The sequence below is a fragment of the Schistocerca americana genome, chromosome 4, assembly GCF_021461395.2.
Source record: "Schistocerca americana isolate TAMUIC-IGC-003095 chromosome 4, iqSchAmer2.1, whole genome shotgun sequence".
Lineage (NCBI taxonomy): Eukaryota > Metazoa > Arthropoda > Insecta > Orthoptera > Acrididae > Schistocerca > Schistocerca americana.
The window spans coordinates 429707908-429732820 of NC_060122.1; positions in this window are offsets into that span (position 1 = coordinate 429707908).

Consider the following 24913-nt stretch of genomic DNA (forward strand, 5'->3'; position numbering starts at 1 on the left):
CATTGCCTCCAATCTTTCCTTAGTCTCCCTATCTCTCTCCTTATTATCTTTATCCATCACTTCCAATCTTTCCTTATTTGCCTCCAATCTTTCCTTATTATCTCTATTCATCGCTACCAATCTTTCTTTATTATCTCTATCTATCCTCTGTAAAAACTGCAGTAGCACATTCTCATTTGCTACTTTTGGTGTGCTCACCTCGTTCGCCTGAGAAACCGTAGCTTCGCCAAGGGTAGCTTCACTTTCACTGCATACCTGACCTAGTCCCAGCTCGCCTGCGTCGTCGGGAAAAGCCCCCGGTTGTGGACAAAGCTCGCCGCTTAAAGGATCACCTAGCCGCGGTCCGCTGAACAATTGAGCCCCTTCCGAGTGTTTGCCGTTCTCGCTCATTAACCCAAGGTCGACACCTACTGCCTGCTACACTGCTACGTTCACCCCAGAATCACTATTCTCCATGGTGACTACACTTTTCGACTGTGACCTAGTTACTACGGACATTACGCAAAAAAAATTATGCAACGATCTTCCAGCCTTGGACGATATAACAATAAATTACATAAAAAAATAAAAGATCCTCACCAATCCAGAAAGAAATTGCAAACAAAAAAATTTTTACTTCTTAGCGCTATCACAATATATTCCATCAAATGAAAAAATCTTAACAGCAAACCCTAACAGCAAAAATATCCTGGCAAAATATCCTGGCAGGGTCGAAATTATGAGGCACCCACATGTTTTTGCTCATACTGTGGCATCAAGCAGTCAGGCCTGCAAGATGAGTGGTCTGCCAAGCGAGTGGATTCATTCTTATTTATCGAGTAACATGAACTCTCGTACTCACAATTGAGTTACAAATTATCCTCCTATATGAATAATACGCAACGGAAACGCACATCTGACTATCAATAATTTACAGAACTCTGACTGTTCACTACGCACTGGCAATACCACATTTTTTTTTTATTTAACGGCTTTTTTCAACACCTGGCCATCGCACTGAATATGAGTGGCGCGCACATTATAAATTTTGGATATCATGACAACATACAATTCGAAGGAAAAGGTCACCAATCTTTTTCTTTTCGTTATCTTATTTATTCCAATAAATTCTATAACCTAAACACAGAAATTCTATAACCTACAACAATAACACATGAGAAATTCCGCGCAGTGGGCATGGCTTTACATTGGTGATTCTCTACCTTATGGTCTCGTAATTATTTAACGCTACAGTGCACTTTCTGGATAGGATGGTGGATCTTTTGCTATATCTCACACTTCGACTCTCACAACCATCATCACGAAACTTTCCTCCAGACCGAGTGGTACAAAAGGAACATGCATAACCCACTGCCTCTGAAACTACCTTGCTACTCTCTCATGCAAACCACACATACTCAAATTACATGACATACACCACACTGCAACATGAAATACAACACAGAGAATAGTCACAACATTATCACTTTCAGCTTTCCCACTTCAATTAATATTTATCCCAGTTTCACACGACACTGCCCCACTATGTAATTCTACTTTCCTACTATGAACTCTGGAGATATATGCACGTCTTCCTGTGCAATTCAAGCCAAGTGGCATTGCTGGATAGATGGCTGACTCACCTTGCTTCTCTCTCAGAGTATTATAGTTTGAATCCAGCGTCACACGGAAACATATCAGGCAAAGTAATATTAAGAACATATTCATCACACACACGAGTCCTCAACTGATACCATGGACGAGTACTTCTCTTTATCCTTTGTCTCATACACAGATTGAGACTCACACAGTACTCACCACGTGGAAGTAATCGCCTCTAATTTCAAGTCCTGCACACGCTATTTCTTAAATATTTCAACTTATAGTACACACGCTAGTAATTCAGCTTAACACACGGAAGTATTTCAACTTATTGCTACACGTGGTTTCATTGTGACCGTTGGTCACTTCCGAAGATTACTATGATCCCATTAATATTACCTGCCTGACATTTTATTCTCCCCACAAAAGTTCCTGAAATAGAGAAATTATTATTTCAAACTACTCTTAAATATTCCACATGCATACCATGTCTCCACTCTTTTGTCTTTATGGAGCACACCTAAGACAGGTCTTAACAGCACAAGATCCAGCGGCAGAGTGCTGAAACATGGCCGTTCTTCAGGTCCTCTTGCACCTCTGCCGAAGTGGGGGAGCACTTTGCTACTGTATTGGTCAGCCACATTTCAGGCGCTCAAAGCTCAGGTAAATTTCATCTCTTTGGTCCCACCAAAGGTGACCCAAGTACTGTCTCAAAGATGATCATATATTCACATTCACTATCTGCGGTTAGCAGACGACCATACATTCATTCATTTCACAGATCTCACCAAACTGGATGTGGGGATTTGTTTTGTGGGAGAGCACATGTGATAAATTAAATAAATAAATTGTCATTCTTTCCCACACTGGTATCCGGCTTTGCTGTATTAATTGAAATTGAGTCATTTTACAAAAAAAGTGTTGTTCTGACAAAAATAATGAAGTATGTTGTACCTATTTTCAATGTCGGGCGGTACTGTACCCTTTCACAGCAACGCATTTCTTTCAATTGCCAGTCTACATTTTATATCCTCTCTACTTCGACCATCATTAGTTATTTTGCTCCCCAAATAACGAAACTCCTTTACTACTTTAAGGGGAGTCGTACCGCCCAAAATGACAAAATTGGACATTTTTACTTTTATGCAAATTATTAAAATATGGATGTTTATGCTTAATTTGGTGTTGGTTTTATTGACATATTCGATTATTTACTATTTTAAATAAATATTTGAAAATAATCATGCAATGACATTTCTGAGAATTTTGATTTCCATCATTTCCATATTGGCATTTTTCTCTGGAACTATATAGTCTAGAAGACTATGGTTTCTTTTGTTTTTTATAGAGAACTGTCCGTTTCATAAGCTGCCTACACTGGCGGTACTTTGTGGTAAACTCTTTGAACTGTACATTTGTTTGTGTTCGACAACAACAGCAACAGTTATCAACTAGCCGCGTTTTAGTTCTTTGTGGCTTGCTGAACCTCCCTAGTCCCCCTGCAAAATCTATCAAATACAACTCCATAGTAAGAAGTAGTGTCAAGGCGTGTGCAATGGAGTTAATGACTACAGCAGCAGAGCATGCTGTAGCAGAAAATGATAGTTCTAACACAGCAGTATCATTCGACGGATCCTGGCAAAAAAGAAGTTTCCAGTCAAAGAATTTATGTGTATCTATTATCAGCAGCGACAATGGGAAAGTCTTCGATGTTGATGTGTTGACCATGTACTGTCAGGGTTGTAGGCAAGCAGGCAAGAGTATTGAAAAGCAAACTAAGCATGAAATGAATTGTCAGAGAAACTATGAAGGAACTAGTGGAGGGATGGAGGTTGCCTCTGCAGAGAAAATGTTCCAACGTTGCCAGCATCACCGTGCTGTTCGCTACATGAGTTTTCTTGTTAATGGAGACTCACGATTGTATAAGGCAGTGGTGGAGAGTAAACCCTATGGTGATTTGTCAATTACAAAACTAGAGTGCGTTAATCATGTACAAAAGAGGATATTCACGAGACTATGTAGATTCAAACAGCAGTTGGGAAGTACCAAGTTATCTGATGGTCTAAGACATCGACTGATTGACAAATTGATCAGATTACACAATATTATGGTATGGTTATTAGAAGTAACAGAGATAATTTAGATGGTATGAAGAGAGCTGTCTGGGCAATTTATTTTCACAAGCTGTCTACAGATGTTGAGCCAATACACAACCTGTGTTCCACTGAATGGTGTAAATAGTTGAAGGCAAAAGAGGAGAGTAGAGTAGACACTTTCTCACACAAAATTACTATAACAATTGCTGTTATGCTTGGCATGAAACCTGTGTTTCAGGATCTTGCCCAACCAGAGCTGTTGAAGAAATGTCTCAAGGGCAAAACACAAAATGCGAATGAATCATTTAACAATGTTGTATGGTCAAGGACACCAAAAAATGTGTTTGTTGGAAGGTCAGTCTTTGAACTTGGTGTTTTGGATGCTGTTCTTACTTTTAATGATGGCTATTCTCGAAGACTACAGGTTTTGGAATATCTTGGCATTCATAAAGATTACAACACCACTAAAAGTGTGATGGACTTGGACCAACTACGAATCATGTAGACAGAGATTGCAACAAACAATGTGTCAAAAGAAGCCAGATCCAAGAGAGGGAGGGCAGCACTGGGTGAGGAAGATGAAGGAGGAGATGAGGATTACCATCCAGGAGGATTCTAACATATATTTTATGTATCAGTTGGCTGTGTATTAAAATTTTTTCTTTAAACACAATTTTCTCAACATGACATTTTTCAGTATAAAAGCCCCTTTTTATCAGAAACTTCTGAATCTACATCAATGAATTATTTACCACATAACATAGACAGTACAATGATGTTGTAACTCTACTTTAGTAATATTTATTGTAATAGTTAAAATTCAAGAAATTAAAATTGTGAAAATTTACACCAAAAAATATATGTTTAGGGAAAAAATTGTAACTTTTTTCCAGTTGTTATTTTAAAGTGATTGTAGAGCAATACAGTCTCAAAACATGGGAGAATATGTGATAAAAACACTACTTTTATGTACACAACAGGTCCTGAGAAAACGGGGCAGTTATATAGCCAATTTAACATAGTCGAGATAGGGCGGTATGACTCCCCTTAAGTATCTCATTTCCTAATCTAATTCCCTCAGCATTGCCCAACTTAATTCGACTACATTCCATTATCCTCCTTTTGCTTTTGTTGATGTTCATCTTATCCCCCTTTCAAGACACTGTCCATTCCATTCAACTGCTCTTCCAGTGCTGCCTCTGACAGAATTACAATGTCATCGGCGAACCTCAAAATTTTTATTTCTTCTCTGTGGATTTTAATACCTACTCCGAATTTTTCTTTTGTTTCCTTTACTGCTTGCTCAGTATACAGATTGAATAAAATCGGGGGTAGGCCACAACCCTGTCTCACTCCCTTCCCGACCAGTGTTTCCCTTTCATGTCCCTCGACTCTTATAACTGCCTTCTGGTTTCTGTACAAATTGTAAATAGCCTTTCGCTCCCTGTATTTTACCCCTTCCACCTTCAGGATTCGAAAGAGAGTATTCCAGTCAACATTGTCAAAAGCCTTTTCTAAGTCTACAAATGCTAGAAACGTAGGTTTGCCTTTCCTTGATGTATCTTCTAAGATAAGTCGTGGAGTCAGTATTGCCTCCCGTGTTCCAATATTTTTACGGAATCCAAACTGATCTTCCCCGAGGTCGGCTTCTACCAGTTTTTCCATTCGTCTGTAAAAAATTCACGTTAGTATTATGCAGCAATCATGAGTAGCGACTACAATTCTTGCCTTTTGGGGGGTCTGGCGCATTCAGTTTTTTCTATATTACAGGTTTGTTATAGCATGGCTGGGCTTGGTACTGTACATTTTGTACATTACACTGTAGTATCTACTTTATTCGTGTTTCGTTGCAAAAATGTTTTCATCGTTTACGTTTTTGTGCATTGAAAAAATGTAAATATTCCCTCATTTAAAACCTTCTCAAGCACCATTTTAGAAGGGGTTGAGATACGAATCATGGTATACACAAAAAAGTAAGGAACGATAATGATTCAAAATTATTGCTATTATCATAAGTGACGCAAGCTTTTGGAGGCTATGCAAATAACAGCAGTTTGCAGTCAAAAGGCCTTCTACAAACTTTATCGACTGTGTTTGTTCTAAATTATTGCTCACAATATTCTAAAAATGCGTCAGCAACTTGAAACGTGCGATGTTAACGTCGCACCGTTATGTAAATACGTGAAATGTACATTCAATCTGTGCAGTTGCTTTTCTGGAAACTATGGGTTGCAAAAATAAAAACTCGTTACCAGCTACACCACAACAAACACATGCACAACACAACTGTCCTATCAGAGGAGGAAGAAATAAGGAACTTTTATTACCAAATATCTCTTAAACTGTATAAGACCTGGGCTGCCAAGGTCCTACATGGAAGGCTGGGTTAATGCAATCGGCAGCGATCGCGCGCTTCCGCGTGACGTCTCTGTACAGAAGCGTCAGCAGCGAGAGACGTATTCTCACGTTCGCGTACGGTACTATTCCGCTCATACTGACATCAATTTACGAAAACTAAAGGCGATGTAAGCAATGATGGGTTCGATAGAAGTTTACCTTAACAGGGACTGAATGTTCCTAGTTACTACGACTATAAAACTCTTATATTGTCTTTCTAGTAATGGCAAACCTATTGCTTGTGGCCCCCTTAAAATGTATATTCTGTTATTCAATATTTTCTTTTATATAGCTCATAACCTGGCATCCTTCAGTCTGTTTTCAAATATTATACATTTTTTATCGTATGTAAACGTAAAACTCACAGGAGCTTTCATTTTAGTAAAAATTTTGTGTGTCACAGTTGGAAATCGTATATAACACTTTTCTCATGCATTATATTAAGTAGTAAGGAAACACTGGAAGTCCAGATACTTGACATATTACTCCGCATGATGATACAGAAGCTAGACTATTAATCGCCTCTTTTTCAACAGTTTGAAGAAGAATTTAAATACCTTAATCCGATATGGGTTGAACTGCTTAAGCTCGCCACTTGCGAGCTGTTTTCTGCTGCTGCTGTTTGGCCCTCTGTGCCTTCAATGAAGAGTTTAGATGTCTTATACGGATAAGGATTCTGGTCTTAGCATACATTGTGAGGACCTCTTAAGAAATAGCTGGAAACTTTGGGAACTGGCCACCATGTCGTCACAAGAAAGTTACAGTTTATTATGCAAATGATTGCAATTTAGACTTGAAATTCGAAGAATTAACCCAAGAGAGGAGCATACTAAATTGCACAACACCCTGTCTGCAATTGCTATGTTCACCCTGTTGTGCAACTAACTTAAGTGTGACCAGTTTCCTCATATAAGATTATGTAAATCTTTATCTTTTTCTACAACCCTCCAAAATTTATGATATTCTGAACAGATAAGTGCTTCGAGGACCAGCATAATTACTGAATTCAGTTCAGCAGAGACAAATCAATTAGATAGTTATTAAAAGTTTTTCCTATGCGGTAAGAAGACAACAGTTAAAATCTACAAAGTAAACCTATCCAGATGTACCGCACAAAATTCTACGTGCATCAAAATAGAACGTAAAGTGGCGATCACGAATGGTACGAACTGGTAATCAAATGTCGCGAGTTCTGTCGCTCCAGCAAGATGGACCAAGGCTGATCAAAGGACGCCGGTGCTACCCGGTGTTGCCGTCCACAGCCTTCGTTGCTCGATGGGTTGCTATGTAGATGACCGACGGAGCTGCAACTGTGACGATGCGTGATCGTGGTAAACAATGTGTTCCTACATAAAACTACTATCTCTGTACTCCGTAGTGGACAATACAGAGTACTGCAACTCGCTGAAGTGGTCAGAACACGAATCTCTTTTTCTCAGATCGAGTGCAGCCTCACTTTCTCCTACTCTGCACCAGCGCTGGCCCAATCATCTTCTTGCTACAAAATTTCCGCCAATCCATGTCTTCCCTACTAACATTGTGTGCGCGGGAATCATCGACCCACGGCACACAATTTGAGTCAGTGGATGGCTTTTGGGAGGCGTTTTAAGTTGAAACATTCCCGAGTTTTCTGCATCGCTAACAGAAACATCGGAATGTTTCTGCGGAGACGCACGCCAAGAGCAGGACCGTGATGGGCTTACAAGGAACGCGCCTCGCCAACAAGGCTCATAGTGGCACCAGACCCGTCTTTTGTGTTAACACTTTGCCGTCCGACCGAGCGAGGTGGCGCAGTGGTTAGCACACTGGACTCGCATTTGGGAGGACGACGGTTCAATCCCGCGTCCGGCCATCCTGATTTAGGTTTTCCGTGATTTCCCTAAATCGCTCCAGGCAAATGCCGGGATGGTTCCTCTGAAAGGGCACGGCCGACTTCCTTCCCCGTCCTTCCCTAATCCAATGAGACCGATGACCTCGCTGTCTGGTCTTCCCCAAACAACCCCAACCCACTTTCCCGTCTGCACATCTCGTACAAATTTATTCGCTTGGCGCCGGCAGCGCTAGTTCGTATTACTTGGCTTGTCACCGGATGCTTGTCACCTTTCCGTTGATGGCAAGCTTCTAACACATTGACTTCTGCGCGCTTTAATTTTCCTGAAATCCTCTATTTTGCCGTATCGTTCCAGAAACTGGAATTTTCTTTTCAAGTAACTTCTCTGCAAGTTCTACACTGTTATAAAAATCATCCAGGCAGAGGTGATGCCACTTTCCATCGCCGGCCTGGGTGGCCGAGCGGTTCTAGGCGCTACAGTCGCAGGTTCGAATCCTGCCTCGGGCATGGATGTGTGTGATGTCCTTAGGTTAGTTAGGTTTAATTAGTTCTAAATTCTAGGGGACTGATGAGCTCAGAAGTTAAGTCCCATAGTGCTCAAAGCCATTTGAACCATTTTGAACTTTCCATTACAAGGTGTCAATAGTTCCATCACTGTTTTTGCTAAAGGCTGTCCAGCACAGGAACATATCTTGAATGAGGAAATGTATCTCGTACTCGAATCACACAGCATCCAAATGAGTATGCCGTATTTCGTAATTTTCGACGGATTGTAAACTTTAAAATTTAACTGTCCACGCCACAGTATCATTCCTTCATCAATTGAGATGTTTTGACTTAGATTAAAAGTTTCTTTAAACTTTTTGGAAAAATAATCAGTTACGAATTGCACTTTGACAAGCCGGTCTGCATTATCCGGTTTATTGTTGCTGTCGGAAAAATGTAAAAATGATAATATTTCTCTGAATCGGTTGTGGGACATCGTTTTGTGAAATACTGGTGTGTCTATCAACTGATTCGTTGACCAAAATCATCGATTCATGCTTTTTTTACAATTACCATAAGGATAGCAAGCCCAAACCATTTTCTAAGTTCGGGTCCCGTAACGTCGACAAATTTGGCATTTTTTAATCCAGCTTCCTTCTATTGCAATTTTGACTGTAGTACTTGTTGTTTTCGTTGCTAATATATTCAATTAGATCGTTCCCAATATAAAATTCTACGATATCCTTGACGCTCTGAGTATTTTTGGGAAATATGTTTGGACCCAGGGCGAAAGTGCTGTCGCCGGCCACTGAGCGATACTATGCACACGACACCGCTGTGGAGTCGCCGGCCGTTGACCGCTATTTCGCGCACGACACCACTGTGGTGTCGCCGGATGGCGTAGTGTTAATACGGCACCTTGGCAGCAAAAACTGAGTCTGGGCCAGCTTTCCACGTAGTGGAAAAATCGCAGTTTTGAGTTTTACGGTTCGGGACGAGGACGCCGCCCCACTTCCGTTCTATACAAAGGCTACCACCCGCTGGAGGGCGACGTGTCCATTGGCTTTCTCTCAGGCCACCCGTGGAGGCCGCTATAAACCGCCCCAGTTCGGCTGTTCCCTCGTTGTGGCTCACTCACAGAAACCGACGCTAACTGAATTATTTTCATCTGCTACAAAATTTGCTATTTGTGTGAAATGCGACATGTAATCACCACTTGCACTCTTAGTTACTCCAGTGTGAAGATAACTAGAAATATTCAGCATTATTACGCAAAACCATAAGCAAAGTGCATAGTTGTGTATTAAAAATGTAAGGTGAGCGAGTGGTGTGGGTCTTGTAGTTATTGTGGAGGGGACAGATCGGTTGTCACCTTGCTTTACCCCATCTTTTACATCATATTTTTGTGCAGCGTGTGACACAGTTGAAAATTATCTATGTGGTGTGTCACTGAGCAAATAAAAATCTAAACTACGACTCGATGAAACCGTTGATAAACATACTGACATTGTCGAGTAAAACATCCATATAAATCTGTCAATCGTTACAGTGTTGAGTGAACATACACAGACAGACCAAAAACATGTACACTGGTGTTGAAATGAGATTTAATAAATATGCATATCCGTCCCCAAATGATGGCCAGTCAGCCAAGAGTGGACCTAAGTCCTGACAAATGTTCTGTGAGAGAAAATTATAATAACACAAGAGATGAGAGATTCTGGCATACAAAAATGTCCCCAGACTTAGGATAAATTAGGTGTAGCCCTTTCCACCGTGTGTTATTTTTCTGGGTGATTTATGTTTCATGGATCACAGTGATTCTAGTAACTAGCTGAACTTCAGTTTATAGTGAAAAGAATAGATTCATAAATGAGCATAAGGAACATACAAAATGTAATTTTGGGTTGATCAAATATCTGTCAATGAAGTACTGTATATAGTGTCCTATATATGAAAGAAACAAGAATGTATTACAGTATAAGTGCAGTGTGTGGACATTTAAATGAATGTTTACATAACCTTTTAGGTATGTTTGAAATTATTTAAATAACATGTAAAATAAAATTTACAAAAGTTTCCTATAAATGTGAAATTTTTGGCGCTAATTATTCAAAGTATTACAAAAAGTTTGAAATTACATAACCACTAATAATGTCGAAAAAGATGTAAAATGTATGGATTTAATATAGACAAACATTAATAAAGGGCAAAAATAAATATAGAGGAAAATTGAAAGAGAACATATTCAGCAATGTACAAATGTAAATACCGAAAAACATGACACAAATAAGTTATATTAGGTTTGTGGCGAACAATGAAGTATTTTCCCTAATCTTGGTGTCACTGATACATTGTCACAAACAAGCCTCCACACAAACATGGTTAGTCACATGAACAGTGTTTTGTTGCGTGGTATGTCCAGGCATGGGGCAGGTTCAGGGCATGGCAAGAGAGAGATGATGGTGAAGAGGTACGGTAAAGTGATTTCCTGGATCATGCTCATTAAGGGAGCATGAGAAGCCAGTTGGACAGAACACTGAAGATTACCTCACCAGGGATGTCTGACAGCATGTGTTTTGTGGTGTGGCTTGGCCCGTACGACGACTGGACATATGGTCATTTCGTGTACCATCGGCCTGACATCTGTCGTGGTGTGCACACATTTTACAGACAATGTTTCCCCTATGTTGTGCATCCACCTTTCGTGGTCTATGGCGAAGCTGAGACGTCAGAGGCTGCAGAGCGGCAGCCGTCAAAGGGTTGTATGCCCCCAGGGTTGTCTTGTAGAGGGCAGTGGCAGCGGTTGACTCCCCATTGCAAGACCAGGGACTGGGTCAGTGTGTCAGTATGGCTCATGCCGTCCTTCTTGAGAGAATCCCAGCACCGGTGAGTCAGGCCGGCATCAAGAGGGCTATAGGGCTCAGGTAGGTAACTTGCCCCATCCCATTGAAAAGGAAAGTAGGCGCCAGCATCATCTGTGCACATCCACCCTCGGCCATTCCTCCAAGGAATGCAGCAGTCATCTGTGGGCTGCTTGATCCCCACCATCTCTGCTCTCCACAGGCCTGAGAGGAACATGGTTTGCTCCCCATGCAGAGTGGAGCAAAAACAAGTGAATAAATAAAGCATATCACCTACTCAACAGCAACTTTTTGATACTGGAAACTGAGCCACAACCCTTTACAGTTCAAAGTAAATGACATAAAGTAAAAGATCAAGTATATGAAATGTAATTTCTTTCCACAGTCTTCAGCAAACGTAATTTGACAGTACTAGTTTATTTACTGGGAAAAAAATGTAATATATACGAAGTGTACATACAAACAAAATTGAGGTATTAAAATTGCGTACAGCATACGGTTTTTTCTATGATACAGAAACTGATGGCTTCACCAAACAAAATACCAAGTATTACTTAAGAAACTAAAGTGGTGTACACCTTGATTTAAAAGTAAATACATAAGTTTCTGCCTGTGAACTCTAACATGGATAGACATACAATGTTCTAGAAAATTACAGTAATGGTGCAGATAAAGAACATGTGAAGTAGAACATCTTAAACTATACTTAAGTAGCGGTACTAATCCTAGAACATATTTTACAATAATATGTTGTTGGCTGCTATAGTTTGTGGTACCCCTTCCCCTAATAAGTGTACTATAAATAAGTGTACTATAAATACTGATTTCTAACTTGGAAACTACATCAACCCTCCACCAAATGATGTACAATGGAATGTAATAGCATCATCATACCATAAGTGTTAATGGAACCATGCACTTATCCTAACACACTGTTAATAACTTTTTTGTTTCCTCCCTCATCGCCGTCGCCAAAAGCTATGGATCAACTGATTAGGCAACACAGAAATGCACTTGGTGGATATAGAGAATGTCAGAAAGTTAACCCAAGCACTATCTTGAAATAGTTCACTCAGTCCACCAATGGTGAAGTCACAGCAGCTCCCTGTGCCGACATCAGGGTGGCGACTGCAGAGACCCCCTCCCCCTACATGAGGGATTTTTTTTTCCACACAATGGCACCGTCCACGCATAGCAGTGCCACTGCCAAAAATTGCCTGAAACTTATGATGTCAAACCAGACTATCTGTAGTACCACAAATGCTGCAAAGAATAGCAGACCCATTATTAAAAGGTATTGTGCGGAATGTGTCGAGTTGAGGGCCGTGTCATGAAGAATTTTTTTTTCTAAATCGTGACTTGCCTGGTCACAACCACACTCGCACATGCAGCTTTGTCAATGTGCCGTCGTGGCGCCGCAAATAAATCCCGTGTACCAACGCGACTGTGGCGTGAACAGAAATAAAGCAACAGCAATACTGGCAGAGCTCAGCACTCACAAACAAGACGAGGCCATTTGTGCTCCTACCCAATTAGTCAGTTGCCAAGGGCAACGGTGGCACGTTTCTGTTGAATTGGCACTCGCACAGGTGATGTGGCCGTATCAAGCTGAATGTCATCGTCGATGGCCCTTTGCATACTGTATTAAGAGTGGACCATGAAGGCATAGCTGCCAGATTCCGAGAGTTGTGCAGCTCAAGTGAGGCTTGCAACAAATTCTTACAATGATCCTCGCAATAGACTCCCCAGTGCATGACTTGAAAAAATGACAAATGTAATGGAGCAACTTTGTTGTGAGACGAGTGTAATAAGTGGTGATGCAGCATGTCAAACTCCGACAGTAAATCTGCACTGGATGTGAGTGGACTATACATGATGAGATACTGCTAAACAACCCAAAATGAAAATATGCCTACATGTGTGGTCCCTAATCTGGAAGATCGTCCCTCCTATGACTAAAGCATACAGAAAGACTCACTGAATAAGTACTAAGGTGCCTGTGAAAGTAACAAGTAAACATAAGAAAAGAAAAAAAAAACATATTCCTAATTCTAATGGAAATAGAATACAGCGACAGGCAACGACATGCAATCTGCCCATCGTGATAAGCCTAAGAAACTGAAAATAAAGTAACACGATGGATACCAGAACTCAGACATGACCTGGGTCTTGCGCACTCCAGGGAACACAGATTCTAAGAGGTGCATACAAGTTCTAAGGCCTCCGATTTTTTTTCTCCAGACTGGAAAGAGATAGAAACATGCGCATTGTTTTAAAATGAGGCCGCTTCTTTGTCAATATGTCCCAGAGATGGCAGCTCCATATGGCAGATGGAATTTTACCGCCAACGGCGAGAATGAGAACCGTTTTAAATACTTAAAATGGCGACGTTTTCCTTACTTGAACAGCGTGCAATCATTCGTTTTCTGAATTTGCGTGGTGTGAAACCACTTGAAATTCATCGACAGTTGAAGGAGACATATGGTGATGGAGTTATGGATGTGTCGAAAGTGCGTTCGTGGGTGTGACAGTTTAATGAAGGCAGAACATTGTGTGACAACAAACCGAAACAACCTCGGGCTCGCACAAGCCGGTCTGACGACATGATCGAGAAAGTGGAGAGAATTGTTTTGGGGGATCGCCGAATGACTGTTGAACAGATCGCCTCCAGAGTTGGCATTTCTGTGGGTTCTGTGCACACAATCCTGCATGACGACCTGAAAATGCGAAAAGTGTCATCCAGGTGGGTGCCACGAATGCTGACAGACGACCACATGGCTGCCCGTGTGGCATGTTGCCAAGCAATGTTGACACGCAACGACAGCATGAATGGGACTTTCTTTTCGTCGGTTGTGACAATGGATGAGACGTGGATGCCATTTTTCAATCCAGAAACAAAGCGCCAGTCAGCTCAATGGAAGCACACAGATTCACCAACACCAAACAAATTTTGGGTAACCGCCAGTGCTGAAAAGATAATGGTGTCCATGTTCTGGGACAGTGAGGGCGTAATCCTTACCCATTGCGTTCCAAAGGGCACTACGGTAACAGGTGCATCCTACGAAAATGTTTTGAAGAACAAATTCCTTCCTGCACTGCAACAAAAACGTCTGGGAAGGGCTGTGAGTGTGCTGTTTCACCAAGAAAACGCACCCGCACATCGAGCTAACGTTATGCAACAGTTTCTTCGTGATAACAACTTTCAAGTGATTCCTCATGCTCCCTACTCACCTGACCTGGCTCCTAGTGACTTTTGGCTTTTTCCAACAATGAAAGACACTCTCTGTGGCCGCACATTCACCAGCCTTGCTGCTGTTGCCTCAGCGATTTTCCAATGATCAAAACAGACTCCTAAAGAAGCCTTCGCCGCTGCCATGGAATCATGGCGTCAGCGTTGTGAAAAATGTGTACGTCTGCAGGGCGATTACATCGAGAAGTAACGCCAGTTTCATCGATTTCGGGTGAGTAGTTAATTAGAAAAGAAATCGGAGGCCTTAGAACTTGAATGCACCTCGTACATCTACATATATACTCCGCTAGCCACAAAGCGGCGCGAGCGGAGGGCACAATTCTCGCAAAAGTCATATCCTCCCTCTCCCCCCCCCCCCCCCCCCCCTCTGTTCCACTCGCGGATCGCACGAGGGAAAAACGACTGTCTGAACGCCTATGTACGAGCTTTAATTTCCCTTATCTTTGAATGGTGATCATTGCGCGATTTGAAAGCTGGTGGTAATAATATATGCTCTACATCCTCGGCGAAGATTGGATTTCGGAATTTAGTGAGCAGCCCCTTCCGTTTAGCGCGTCGTCTATCTACAAGTGTATCCCACTTTAAATTTTCTATGTGATTTGTAACGCTCCCGCAATGGCTAAATGTACCAGTCACGAATCTTGCCGCTCTTATTTGGACCTTCTCAATCTCCTGAATGAGACCCAAATGCTAAGGGTCCCATACAGACGAACAATACTCTAAGACTGGACGAACTAACGTACTGTAAGCAATTTCCTTTGTTGAAGGACTGCATCGCTTCAGGATTCTACCCAATAAACCACAATCTAGAGTTCGCCTTGCCCATTACTTTTGTAATCTGATCATTACATTTGAGATCATTTCCAATAGTCACACCCAGATACTTGAAGGATGTTACCACTTCCAAAGACTGGGCATTTATTTTGTACTCGTACATTAATGGGGATTTTCGCCTTGTTATAAGCAGTAGGTTACACTTACTAATATTGGGAGATAACTGCCAATCATTACACCATGGATTTATTTTCTGAAAATTCTCATTGATTTGTTCACAACATTCGTGTGATACTACTTTCCTGTAGACTACAGCATCATCGGCAAGCAGTCTAATGCCGCTGTCAATACCATCAACCAGATCGTTTATGTAAATCATAAAAAGCAGCGGACCTGTTACACTGCCCTGGGGCACATCTGAAGTTACGCTTGTTTCTGTTGAAGTCATGCCATTCAGGACGACATACTGCTCTCTGTCTGTTAGAAAACTTTGTATCCAACCGCATATGTCATCGGATAGACTGTAAGCGCACACTTTTTGGAGCAAGCGACAGTGCGGAACTGAGTCGATCGCCTTTCAAAAGTCGAGAAATATGGCATCAACCTGGGAGCCGGTATCTAGAGCCTGTTGTATATCATGCACAAAGGGGGTCAGCTGTGTCTCGCATGACAGCAGTTTCCTAAAACCGTGCTGGTTTCTGCAGATGAGCTTCTCAGAGTTTAGAAAGGTCATTATGTCTGAACACTAAATATGTTCCATGATCCTTGAACAGATCGATGTCAGTGAAATTGGTCTGTAATTATGTGCATCCGATTTTCTACCCTTTTTATAGATTGCTATGACCTGGGCGTCCTTACAGTCCCGTGGAACTTTCCGCAGTTCCAGTGATGTCTGATAGATGATGGATAAAAATGGTGCTATATTTGTAACATAGCAACAATAATCTTACGGGGATACCGTCTGGGCCAGATGCCTCCCTGGCGTCTAAGGATCTTAACTGTTTTACAATCCCAAATACATTAACACTATGTCAGCCATTCTTGCGTTTTCTCTATAATTGAAAGGGGGAATGGTGCTGCAGTGCTCTACCGTAAACGAGTTTTTGAAAGCTAGGTTTAGAATTTCGGCCTTCTGTTTATCAACGTCCGTTACATTACCCGTACTGTCAGCAAGTGGAGGTATTGAATTATTTGTAGCATTCATAGATTTTACGTATGACGAAAATTGTTTGGGGTTATTTTTAGAATCTGCAGATAAAATATTGCTTTCAAATTCGTCAAAAGAATCTCTCATTGACCTTTTGACAACTGCTTTGATTTCGCATAATTTCTGTTTGTCAGCGGGGCAAAATTCTCTGCTTTCTCAACAACTTCGTAATATGTTTGTTGTACCAAGGTAGATCCTTTCCCTCCCCTATATTTTTGCTAGGCACATACTTCTCTAGCACGTGATGGACAATACTTTTAAATTCCAACCAAAGATGCTCAATATCTTTGTGTCCTGCGGTGAATGCTTGGAGCTGATTATGAAGATATCCATTAATGACGCTTTTATTTGCTTTCCCAAACAAGACAACTTTGTTTCTTTTTTTTTCAAATTCCACTGAAACAGAAGCCACAATGACATTATGGTCGCTAATACCTTCTTCTAGATTAACTTCTTCAAAAAGATAAGGTCTGTTTGTCGCCAAGATATCTAATATGCTCCCATCTCGAGTTGGTTTTCTAACCAATTGCTCAAGGTTGTATGTTGAGAGCGCTCCTAGAATAACTTCACATGAGTCTTTGCTTCTGCCCCCTGTGATAAACATGTAATTTTCCCAGTCAATGGATGCCAGATTAAAGTCTCCGCCTATAACTAATGAATAATTTGGATATTAATTTCCTATGTACTCAAGACTTCCTCTGAAACGTTCTGAGACGTTTGTTGCGGATGTTGGTGGTCTATACAATGGTCAATTCTTGTCTGATTGACAGCTTCATCCAGACTATTTCACAGTCCGACCAAGTATCGATCTCAACTGCGTTTAAACAGCTTTTAACTGCAGTGAACACACCACCTTCCATAGCATCAGTCCTATCCTTCCTAAACATTGTTCATTCTGAGTTCAAAATTTCACTGCTATTTATGTCTGATTTCAACCAGCTTTCGGTACCCAATATATTATTGGCATTGCTACTGTTTATACTAACGCGAATTTTTTACAGACGAATGGAAAAACTGATAAAAGCCGACCTCGGGGAAGATCAGTTTGGAATCCATAGAAATGTTGGAACACTGAGGCAATACTGACCCTACGACTTATCTTAGAAGAAATATTAAGAAAAGGCAAACCTACGTTTCTAGCATTTGTAGACTTAGAGAAAGCTTTTGATAATGTTGATTGGAATACTCTCTTTCAAATTCTGAAGGTGGCAGGGGTAAAATACAATTTGTACAGAAAGGAGATGGCAGTTATAAGAGTTGAGGGGTATGAAAGGGAAGCAGTGTTTGTGAAGGGAGTGAGACAGGGTTGTAGCCTATCCCCGATGTTATTCAATCTGTATATTGAGCAAGCAATAAAGGAAACAAAAGAAAATTTCGGAGTAGGTATTAAAATCCATGGAGAAGAAATAAAAACTTTGAGGTTCGCCGACGACATTGTAATTCTGTCAGAGACAGCAAAGGACTTGGAAGAGCAGTTCAACGAAATGGACAGTGTCTTGAAAGAAGGGTATAAGATGAACATCAACAAAAGCAAAATTCGGATAATGGACTGTAGTCGAATTAAGTCGAGTGATACTGAGGGAATTAGATTAGAAAATGAGACACTTAAAGTAGTAAAGGAGTTTTGCGCTTTGGGGAGCAAAATAACTGATGATGGTCGAAGTAGAGAGGATATAAAATGTAGACTGGCAATGGCGAGGAAAGCGTTTCTGAAGAAGAAAAGTTTGTTAAGATCGAGTGTAGTTTTAAGTGTCAGGAAGTCGTTTCTGAAGGTACTTGTATGGAGTGTGGCCATGTATGGAAGTGAAACGTGGACGATAAATAGTTTAGACAAGAAGAGAATAGAAGCTTTCGAAATGTGGTGCTACAGAAGAATGCTGAAGATTAGATGGGTAGATCACATAACTAATGAGGAGGTATTGGATAGAGTTGGGGAGAAGAGGAGCTTGTGGCACAACTTGACTAGAAGAAGGGATCGGTTTGTAGGACATGTTCTGAGACATCGAGGGATCACCAATTTAGTATTGGAGGGCAGCGTGGAGGGTAAAAATCATAGAGGGAGACCAAGAGATGAATACACTAAGCAGATTCAGAAGGATGTAGGCTGCAGTAGGTACTGGGAGATGAAGAAGCTTGCACAGGATAGAGTAACATGGAGAGCTGCATCAAACCAGTCTCAGGACTGAAGACCACAACAACAACAACTGTTTATTTCGGAGAGTAACTCGGGGATCTTGCTACAGACACTTCGACAATTTACCAACATGAGATTTAGCATATTTAAATCCTTTGGATAGACCTGTTTAGGCGAAATAACAATTTTTACAGTTTGCACACCCACATCAGTGTCATGAACTGGTAATTTTTCAGGCCAACGGTATGTTTCCCGTGGGGAGGAACCTAATCTAAAACCCTATGTGCACGCTACAAGTACTGTGCTACCCACTCCAGAAAAGGTTTAATATGGCATACATGGTGTAGTCTGATTGACTTTTTGGAGCGAACGTATTCGAGCTCCAAATACACTCCTGGAAAATGAAATAAGAACACCGTGAATTCATTGTCCCAGGAAGGGGAAACTTTATTGACACATTCCTGGGGTCAGATACATCACATGATCACACTGACAGAACCACAGGCACATAGACACAGGCAACAGAGCATGCACAATGTCGGCACTAGTACAGTGCATATCCACCTTTCGCAGCAATGCAGGCTGCTATTCTCCCATGGAGACGATCGTAGAGATGCTGGATGTAGTCCTGTGGAACGGCTTGCCATGCCATTTCCACCTGGCGCCTCAGTTGGCCCAGCGTTCGTGCTGGACGTGCAGACCGCGTGAGATGACGCTTCATCCAGTCCCAAACATGCTCAATGGGGGACAGATCCGGAGATCTTGCTGGCCAGGGTAGTTGACTTACACCTTCTAGAGCACGTTGGGTGGCACGGGATACATGCGGACGTGCATTGTCCTGTTGGAACAGCAAGTTCCCTTGCCGGTCTAGGAATGGTAGAACGATGGGTTCGATGACGGTTTGGATGTACCGTGCACTATTCAGTGTCCCCTCGACGATCATCAGTGGTGTACGGCCAGTGTAGGAGATCGCTCCCCACACCATGATGCCGGGTGTTGGCCCTGTGTGCCTCGGTCGTATGCAGTCCTGATTGTGGCGCTCACCTGCACGGCGCCAAACACGCATACGACCATCATTGGCACCAAGGCAGAAGCGACTCTCATCGCTGAAGACGACACGTCTCCATTCGTCCCTCCATTCACGCCTGTCGCGACACCACTGGAGGCGGGCTGCACGATGTTGGGGCGTGAGCGGAAGACGGCCTAACGGTGTGCGGGACCGTAGCCCAGCTTCATGGAGACGGTTGCGAATGGTCCTCGCCGATACCCCAGGAGCAACAGTGTCCGTAATTTGCTGGGAAGTGGCGGTGCGGTCCCCTACGGCACTGCGTAGGATCCTACGGTCTTGGCGTGCATCCGTGCGTCGCTGCGGTCCGATCCCAGGTCGACGGGCACGTGCACCTTCCACCGACCACTGGCGACAACATCGATGTACTGTGGAGACCTCACGCCCCACGTGTTGAGCAATTCGGCGGTACGTCCACCCGGCCTCCCGCATGCCCACTATACGCCCTCGCTCAAAGTCCGTCAACTGCACATACGGTTCACGTCGACGCTGTCGCGGCATGCTACCAGTGTTAAAGACTGCGATGGAGCTCCGTATGCCACGGCAAACTGGCTGACACTGACGGCGGCGGTGCACAAATGCTGCGCAGCTAGCGCCATTCGACGGCCAACACCGCGGTTCCTGGTGTGTCCGCTGTGCCGTGTGTGTGATCATTGCTTGTACAGCCCTCTCGCGGTGTCCGGAGCAAGTATGGTGGGTCTGACACACCGGTGTCAATGTGTTCTTTTTTCCATTTCCAGGAGTGTAGTTCCCATGTGTCACTCTCCCGACGCGGGAAGGCCCACTGTAGACAGAGAAGAACTTAGGTATTTTTTCTGCGCCTTATTGGAGAATCTAAATAATTTTACTAACACCTCATTGCCGATGTTGAAGGTCCGCACATGTGCTTTCTTATCCGCACGTGCCTTCCTGCTTATGGCAGCTACTTTTATCCTTTTCAGTGCCATTTCTACAATTTTCTGGTGCTGTAACCGCTCTCTGGGTGAGAAATCAACCAGTTTCCGAATATGCTCCTGTGGTTGCCCATTCCTGAGCACAGTGACCAGAGCGAGACGGGTGACACCATGTGGGGCTTCGATCACTACGTCCTGGAAGTCTTTAATGAAAAGGTCCAACGATGCATGTTGTTCCGAACAATACACTCTGCATAGATTACCTAATTCCTTCATTACACGATTGGAACTTGGGTAATGTGAGGATATGAAGATAGGTTTGACCTTATGTCTGTGTGGAGTAACCTTCCATAAGTTAGCAGGAAATTGCGGACCATTGTCGGAAATTAGGATTTCATCGCGTCCAACCGGAGGCAGAAAATCAGTTACGAAAGCCCGTGAGACCGTCAGTGTTGTCACCCTTTCTAGGGGCATAAGTGTCACGAATTTTGAAGTTAATTCAGCGAAAAAAGTATGTGACAATGCCGTCTCTTCGTGCGAGGCAACGGACCCATTAGATCCGTTGCAGCCATTTGTTTCAGTTTGGTGGGTATGATCGGGTATAAGGGTGTCTGCATGCTCACTGTCGTGTGTTTTGCCTTTTGGCATCTTCTAAGAGGTCCGAGCAGATGTAATTTCGATGTATTGCTCATGCGCTGCCTGTGATATGCAAGGTCTCTGACCAGAGAGCAGTGTTGACTTCAGTAGGAACTGTGTAGCTGTAGCAGTAAGTTGTTGCTAGTCTGGAGTCTACTCTGGTCTGGTATGGTGTATCGTGTTGGCTGGCCTGGTCGCGGTGCAGCGATGTCGGAGCCTGAGTATTATTGTACAAGGTAAAAAAGCAGCCTCGCGCATATGTAGTAATGTTATCTCAAGTCGCATGTAAATGTTTTAAAACTCTCGTAATAATAATTTTCCTTATAAAAAGTAACCTTTAACTACCATTCATTTCAATTTAAAGGATTTACTAATTTCTCCCATCCATGATCATCCCGATTATTGCAATAGAAAAATCAGTTGCTTCCTTTCATAAATGAGAGATATATCGGCCAGCATTGCGCAGGGCTGTGCCGGAAAACTTTATTGTAAGAGCAGATATATCCGGCGACTTTATTGAGGTAAGAAGTTTTCCTTTTTTTTATTCAGAATGATCTTTGAGGGCCATTACGCAGCACTGCTGTCGTCCAAAATGTACCAGGTTAAATTCACAGTGAATTATTGAAAAGTCATAAGTGAGCGACAGTTCAATTGAGAGGTTAGTTACATTGTTTTATTACCAGGTTACTGAATTTATTTTTTTATTGGGATGTTATACTGAATGTAAACGACATAATTATAATTTTTACTGTTGAGAGGTTTAGGAATTTTTCTGTTTTGAGGTTACGCTAAATGTGAATGAATTTTCAGCTTAGATTAAATGAGAAAGAATTTTGTAGGGAGGTTACAAATGAGAAAGAATTTTGTGGGAAGGTTACACTTGACGACAACTGGCCAGGATCGTATTTTCATTGTGAATTTCTGAGAAGTAGTCATATATCTGCTCTTATTTACTTAAATGTAGTTTGCATCTGGCGCAACGCATTTACTAATTTGTTACTTTTCTTTTACAGATCATCGGCAATTTATTGCTCTTTGTTGTAATTGTGTTTGTTCCATTTTTACTTCGTCTTTGTTTCATATTTGTGCTTAATTTTGATTTGTGAAAAATGCCGTGAAAAACTGTTAACAGTACATTGCGATGTGCAATGAATGAAATAGCCGACTTGACCAATATACTAGCGACACTCAGTGCAATAGTGATAATCCTCTAGTTACAGGTAATCAGTGTGTACCGACCACTAGTAATGATTTTAATCCTAATGATCAACAAACAAAGTCAATTGTGTCCACTGTTAATTTAACGACAATTGATGACGTGTCACGTTCCGTTACAATGAACGGAAATTTTGGCTGGGATCAAGTTATGGCAGTATTGCTACAAATTACTGAATTGCGTAAACAACTTAGTGAAAATCTCAAACAACAACTTAATGAAAGACTAGAAAATAATTCCAAACAGTCGAATGAAAAACAAGACAACAATTACAAATAACTTAATGAAAAACTAGATAACAATTCCAAACAGCTTAGTGAACAGATTACAGCCGTTGCCGTGCAATGTCATGATACTAAGGAACAATTACATGAGGAAATTAAGGCTTGTGCTAGGAACAATAGTGAAAAAATTAGACCTGTGGCACAAGAATTAAGTAATACACATGCAGCCACAACTAAATTACTTAGAGATGAAATTAGTGCAGTCGCTAAACAATGCTCTGAAAACGCAACACAGTTACGCGACGAGTTTAAATTAATGTCAGCAGAACTTTCACGCACGCTGGATGCGAAAGTAGACGCGAAATTTGACCAACAGAACAGCCAAATTGACGAACGTTTTAATCACCACCTACACAACAGTGAAAAGCGTTACAGTAAATTTATACGGGAACAGAATAAAGTAAAGCAACAAGTCACGGAAACAATTACTGTACAAAGACAGGAAGATAAGCGTAAATTGTTTACGAAAGCAAAAACATACGTAGACAACAATATTGCTACAGTATCAGACAATTAACAGTATCATACAGTTGAATAACGAATTGCATGATGAAATCTCCGATCTCAAAACAAAAACAGACACACATACATTAGACTTCCAGCCAATGACAAACAGACTTGAAAAATTGGAACTAATACAGGATTCCGATGCCATCAAAGCAGACGTTAAAAAATTGAACAAAACCACACGTAAAATACAAAAACAAATTAATGTTTGTGATACTAAAAACGATGATCACGTAAAAGCACTGACTGAAAAATATGATGAATTGGCCAGTCGTGTTGATGTTATCGAAAATAATAATGACACCAAATCAGACGATACGTCACCAGTTTCGCTTAATCAAACACCCGAATTCCAAAATTTACAGCAGACGATCAGTGAGATAGGTTCATCCAATAATACATTACGTAGAAAATTGTCATATTTACAGCAAGAAGTGACGGAGATGAAAAATATTTCAGCCTTTAACACATCACAACATATGCCACTTTCCGAACATTTGTCACACTCACACAGCCAGTATAACTTAAGTAATTTACAGAGACCACGCGACTTAGAATCCGAAGAGACACAGACAAATAGATTCTCATACAACCCTGAACCTGTTCAGACATACAGAGACGATAATTTTTATTACAAACACTTTCTATCTGTTAGGAAATTTAAAGTACTTAATAATGACAGAACACAGATTCACGCTTTGGACTGGATACGACAATTTGCTTTTGTATTTTCATCAGCTTGGCCTGTAACGCAGAAACTAGAATTTGATTGGATACAACAACTTGCTTTTGAATTTTCATAGGCATTGCCTGTAACGCAGAAACTAAAATTTATTTGTAGTGTGTAATTGACCTCAGGGGATTCGTTACACTCCGATGAATATGTGCCGTAGCGTGCACAGGGCCCCGAGCTGTAGTAGTGCTATTTCATATTTAGTTTTCTGCACTGCTGCCTTCTCTTCTACTATCCTTTATATGTATCAAAACAGGTCTTCAACTATCGATCTATCTAGGATTAAGGGTGAGTAAAGAAAACCTGATATGACAAGTTTTACCGAAAGTGACAGTTTTCTTTAGACACTCCCGAAATGACAACTACCGGCGTAATTTTAATAACAGACAAAATTGTAATATCAGTATGTACAACATTTTGAGCAATCGTCAAAATTATCAGCATCCACATTTTGGTAACAATAGAGGTTTTTCACAACAACAGCATAAAGCCAGTCGGTTAGCATACCTAACCAACAATGTAATGTGCAAGGTCAACCAAGCTTTAATGTTTCACCGCCTACACATATAGCGTCGGCTCCACCAAATAGTAACGCACAGCAACAAGGAAATAGCTACGTACAGAAAACACACCATTTCAACTCATATCGCAATGCGCCGTATAGCAATGACTATCATGACAGACGTAAAAGTAATGAGCACAATTTTCAGCGTACGTTTAATAACAGTTGGTCTTATCAGCAACAGAATCATCCGCAACAACAGATTATCATTAATGAACCAGACAGTCGGTATCATCCCGAACATAATACGTCAGGAAGAAATAACAGAACAGTACAAATAGTCGAAATGCCACAGCATCCTCCCGCAAATAACAGCACATCAGAAAGAAATACAGTACAGATTGCATCTTCCAGCAACGCAAGCAATACTTTTGACACACAGAATCTTGTTCACGA